The sequence below is a fragment of the Triticum aestivum genome, chromosome 3D (genome assembly GCF_018294505.1).
Source record: "Triticum aestivum cultivar Chinese Spring chromosome 3D, IWGSC CS RefSeq v2.1, whole genome shotgun sequence".
In the NCBI taxonomy this organism is placed as follows: domain Eukaryota; kingdom Viridiplantae; phylum Streptophyta; class Magnoliopsida; order Poales; family Poaceae; genus Triticum; species Triticum aestivum.
The window spans coordinates 265,283,361-265,288,532 of NC_057802.1; the positions used below are offsets into that span (position 1 = coordinate 265,283,361).

The 5,172-nt window shown below is 42.7% G+C and overlaps 1 long non-coding RNA gene across 1 annotated transcript; it reads left to right on the forward strand.

Moving 5' to 3' along the window:
- Nucleotides 1-510: 510 nt before the first annotated feature.
- LOC123074498 (uncharacterized) lies at nucleotides 511-2,743 on the forward strand. The gene is made up of 4 exons (XR_006435993.1): nucleotides 511-820; nucleotides 933-1,031; nucleotides 1,543-1,633; nucleotides 2,378-2,743. It is a non-coding gene; the product is annotated as an uncharacterized lncRNA (long non-coding RNA).
- Nucleotides 2,744-5,172: the final 2,429 nt, after the last annotated feature.

Here is a 5,172-nt window from a genome sequence, read left to right on the forward strand (position 1 = left end):
AAATCATGTACAACCCTCAGCCGAGTAATTGTTTCATACTTTTTAACGCACTTCAGCTTTTTCAACCCCCATGCAATACATGAGCGTAAGCCATGGACATAGCACTATGGGTGGAATAGAATACGGTGATAGAGGTTAATATGGGGAAGGCAAAAAGGAAGATAGTTTCACGTTGGCACGACTAATCAACGAGGCTATGGAGTTGCTCATCAATTGATGTCAATGCGAGGAGTAGGGATTGCCATGCAATGGATGCACTAAGAGCTATAAGTGTATGAGAGCTCAATTTGAAAACTAAGTGGGTGTGCATCCAACTTGCTTGCTCATGAAGACCTCAGGCATTTGAGGAAACCCATCATCAGAATATACAAGCCAAGTTCTATAACAGCTCGTTTGGCTCCTTTCATTTGGGTCGGAATTCGCGGATTTCATTTCTTAATTCCGACCCCAACTTGTTTTGCTGTCATGGAATTGGAGCTTGGAATTCATTTATTAATTCCAGCGAATAGGAACCTTGCCTGGACCGAAATCCCTCGTGGGACATTGTCATTTGCATGGATTCGACGGAGCCCTCCTCTCCCGATCCCTATCCCCCGACGCCAATGACTCCACCTCGCCGCCACCCTCTCCTCCGGCAAGGTCACCCCGCCCCGTTTCCTCTCCTCTGGCAAGGTCACCACGGCCTGCTCCCTCTCCTCCGGCACGGTCGCCCCATCCTGCTCCCTCTCCGCCGTCAAGGTCGCCCCCTCCTGCTCCCTCTCCTCCGCCCATGTCCCACCGTACCCCTCGGGCAAGGTCGCAAGGACACCCCGATGTCAAGGTAACTTGTAACCTATCCCTCTCGCCGTCGGTATGCTTCTCCTCTGCCTCTTCTTCCCACTATCTTCTATTGCATCTCACAGCCCTAACCCAGTCCACTCGATCGACGGCAGGACGTCATCCTCGTCCATCTGCTCTCATCCATTGCCGGATCCATCCACCCCTTGTCGGATCCTGATGTCCAAGCCATGAACTTCATCCACCTTCGGCGAGTAAGCTCCATCCATGGCGTGGCTGCTTAATTAATGCTATTGGATATAGAAACAATTAATGAGCGCGTTCTTGTTGTAATTTGCACGTGTACAGTATAATCCTTAACCTGATGTATAGCTTTTTGTTTACTCAGGTTGTACGTATAATGTATGGAACCTGATGCAATTAAAAATAGGATGACAACCTTACAAATTTAACCTAACAATTTACAAATTACTAGTGCTAAATCTATGGAAGAAAAAGCTATTGACCAATTTGTACTTATAGTTATGACAAATTTGGCGGTGTAATCTAAGTCTTGCCAACAACATTATATGTAGTGAAGGGCAGGTAATAGTATACTCTTTAACCTAATGCCACTCCCTATGAAGCTTTGCCAACATTGTATAATGAACAGCGTGCCTGCTTAAGTTCTTAACTCAGTTTCTTGTTTGTATCTTCAAGTCTTTGCCTCTCAGTCTATTGAGGGTATTTAATAGTTTATTTTTTCTTTTTTGCTAATTACATCAGATGATGTTGGAGATAAGCAACAAGTAAGTCGAGCAAGCAATTGGTTGATGCACTCACTCGAGTAGTGTCCTGAAGTAACCTATGTGCGTTGGTGAGTACTAGTAATTCCATGACATATTAATTCTTCATAGTGATATTGGAGTGCTATTAGACCATTGGTTGATGCACTCTTTGTTGGTGTTTGTGAATAACCTTTGTAACAAGTAAGTGGAGCCAGTTGGTGTGTGTGAATAACCTTTCTAGGACTGCACACATATCAGATAGCTGACTTCAGTGGACACCTCATATTGCTCACAACAGCAGAAAGAAGGATATTTGACCACACAAAAATTATTTACTGTTGGCCTTCTTTCTCCAGAATGGTTAACAACTTTTAACATAACACCATGCACATTGCCAAAGCCATATTCGTTAGTTTTTTATTTTTTCCGGATTCTCTCTATGGACATCAATCAGTCGAGCTATTCCACAAAAACTGTTGGTCACAACTGACTCTTCTGCATGTACTTGCTATTGCCGCTGAAGCTAGAATTTATAAAGAAATTCACTCAACAATAGACTACCATGATAGACCATATTCTGTCGCAGCAGCAACAATAATTCTGGAAGGAAACAAGCTATCCAACAGGGTTATTTTCAGGTTCTGAAACTTCATATGCTAAAATGTTATAATTGTTTTATGACATGTCGTTCTCTAATGTTAACTCATGCACACTGTTAAAATGGCACACGTAATTGTCCATCAGTTTTCTTAATGAACAATATATTATTCTTTGATGAGTATGCATTACCTTTCATTGATGCCAAATTGATGTCTTGCTCCTAATTTTGCTAGTTCAATGGGTGAGAAGACAAAGACAAGAAAGCGGGCAGCGGTGATTGTTTGAGCTAGAAGATGACATGTTGGCAGTCTATGACATCATGCTCAAGTCGAATGGAAAAGAAACGGGTCCTCGAGTCAAGCTATATGACCTTAATTGGATGCAAATTTTTAGTTTTTATTGTTGTAATGCACTTGTGATTATAAGCTGCAGTATTTTATCTTCCAAACCTTGCTTACTACAAACTTTGAAGCTTAATGAAGCTTTGTTTTTTTTGTGTTGTACTACATTTTGTGCTTTATGGAGATGGACATGGTAGTTGTAATTGAATTTAAATATGTCGATTTCTGCTTTATGGTCCTTCAAAGATCTTATCACTATTATCATCTGCATTTTAGATGATTATATTTGACATATTTGGATGTGTGAATGACGATGATGCTGTCTAGAACTTTTTGTTCTTGATCATTGAAGAAAATAAACAGTTATTTTTTGGTTGATTATCATTTTTAGATTTTAAATGTGTGAATGTACATGCTGAGATATGCATTTTGATAGTGATTACAATTCAACATAGCAGCCAAACAACATATAACATTCATTTCACAAATCCGCTGGCAGCCAAACAAGAAAATTCAACTTGGAATTAAAAATCCACCAAATGAAATCCTTCTAGGAATGGGATTTCATTTCATTTCCACCAAATGAAATAAAAACCTGGGTGCCAAATGAGCTGTATATGAAAGTGACAACATAGGAGACTCTTTATATGAAAAACATGGTGCTACTTTGAAGCACAAGTGTGGAAAATGATAGTAACATTGCCCCTTCTCTCTTTTCCCTCGTTTTTTTGTTGGGATCTTTTTGGCCTATTTCTTTTCTTCTTATTTTTTAAAATTTATTTTATTTCCTCACTGGGACAATGCTCTAATAATGATGATCATCACACTTCTATTTACTTACAACTCAATATTACAACTTGATAAAACTGAAACATATGACTCTATATGGATGCCTCTGGCAGTGTACCAGGATGTGCAATGATACTAGCATAACATGTATGATAGTGATGAATGGTGGCTAAGTGATGACCCACAAGTATAGGGGGTCAGTTGTAGCTCTTTTCGATAAGTAAGAGTGTCAAGCCCAACGAGGAGCAGAAGGAAATGACAAGTGGTTTTCAGCGAGGTAATATCTGCAAGTGCTGAAATTGCAAGTAACAGAGTAGTTTGATAGCAAGATATTTTGTAACGAGCAAGTAATGATAATAGTAGTGCAGCAAGGTAGCTAGCCCAATCCTTTTGAGGCAAAGGATAGGCCAAAACAGTCTCTTATAATAAGCAAAGCGTTCTTGAGGGTACACGGGAATTTCATCTAGTCACTTTCATCATGTTGGTTCGATTTGTGTTCGCTACTTTGATAATTTGATATGTGGGTGGACCGGTGCTTAGGTGATGTTCTTAATTGAACAAACCTCCTACTTATGATTAACTGTGACGCCCTCGATTCAATCGTACACTAATCATACACACAAATGTGTACGATCAAGATCAAGGACTCACGGGAAGATATCACAACACAACTCTAGACACAAAATAAAGTAATACAAGCTTTATATTACAAGCCAGGGGCCTCGAGGGCTCGAATACACAAGAGTCAGCGGAAGCAACAATATCTGAGTACAGACATAAGTTAAACAAGTTTGCCTTAAGAAGGCCAGCACAAAAGCATCTACGATCGAAAAGGCAAGGCCTCCTCCCTCGGAGCCTCTTAACTACTCCCGGTCGTCGGCGGTCTTCACGTGGTAGTAGGCACCCTCGAGGACTTGCGGCAAGGGCTAGGAATGCCCGGCCACGCCTCGTAATTATCTCGCGGGCACCCTCCAGGTCAACCCGTCTCCACATCACTCGCGGGTACCCCTCAGGGTCGACCCGCCTTTCCAAGTAGCAGTTGTAAAGTCCAAGTATCTGTGTGTCCAAACATCAAGGGGAAAACCCGAGGAATCACCCCCGGTGAATTCCACTCGATGTAATCATCAAGGTGAACGTAAGAGGAACCACCCCCGAGGTTCACACTTGAGGGGTTGCATGACAGAGTCGTATCGGAAGTGGTTAAGGCGGAATCACCCTCGATGACCATGACCGAATAGCTACACTATAGGGTTAACATCAGAAGTGCCGTAGAGGTCTCACCCTCGGCACTCGATAGTAACCCAGTAGTGTCGAGCAACTAAGGGGAAAGTGATGTGCGGTGCCGGGGCCTGGTCTTCAATCCCGTTGATCGGGTCTTCTGATAATCCAGCGGGGCAGTCGGGACAAAGTGGGGGTCTCTGATGGGTCTCTACCCAACCTATACTAAACAGTTTAGGATAAGCAGGTAGGAAACAACAATAGGTTACAATAAACAGGCTATGCATCAGAATAGGAGCAAACAATAACAGTAGCAAAATCTAATGCAAGCATGATAGAATGGAATGGGCGATATCGGGATGATCAAAGGGGGGGCTTGCCTGGTTGCTCTGGCAAGGAGGGGTCGTCGTCGACGTAGTCGATCACCGGGGCATCATCGGCCTCAGGGTCTACCGGAGAGAAGAGGGGGAAGAAACAGTAAATATAAGCAAACAGGTGCAACGCTAAGCATGACATGACGATAAGCAGAACTAGGGTCGACCTAACATAGTACTACACGTTGCAGACGGAGGGGATAAACATCCGAGGATGAATTCCCGACGTTAGGTGGATTCCGGACAAAGGAAAAGAGGGGGAAAGTTCCAAGTTCAGCATGCTAGGGGCATGTGACAGATGAACGG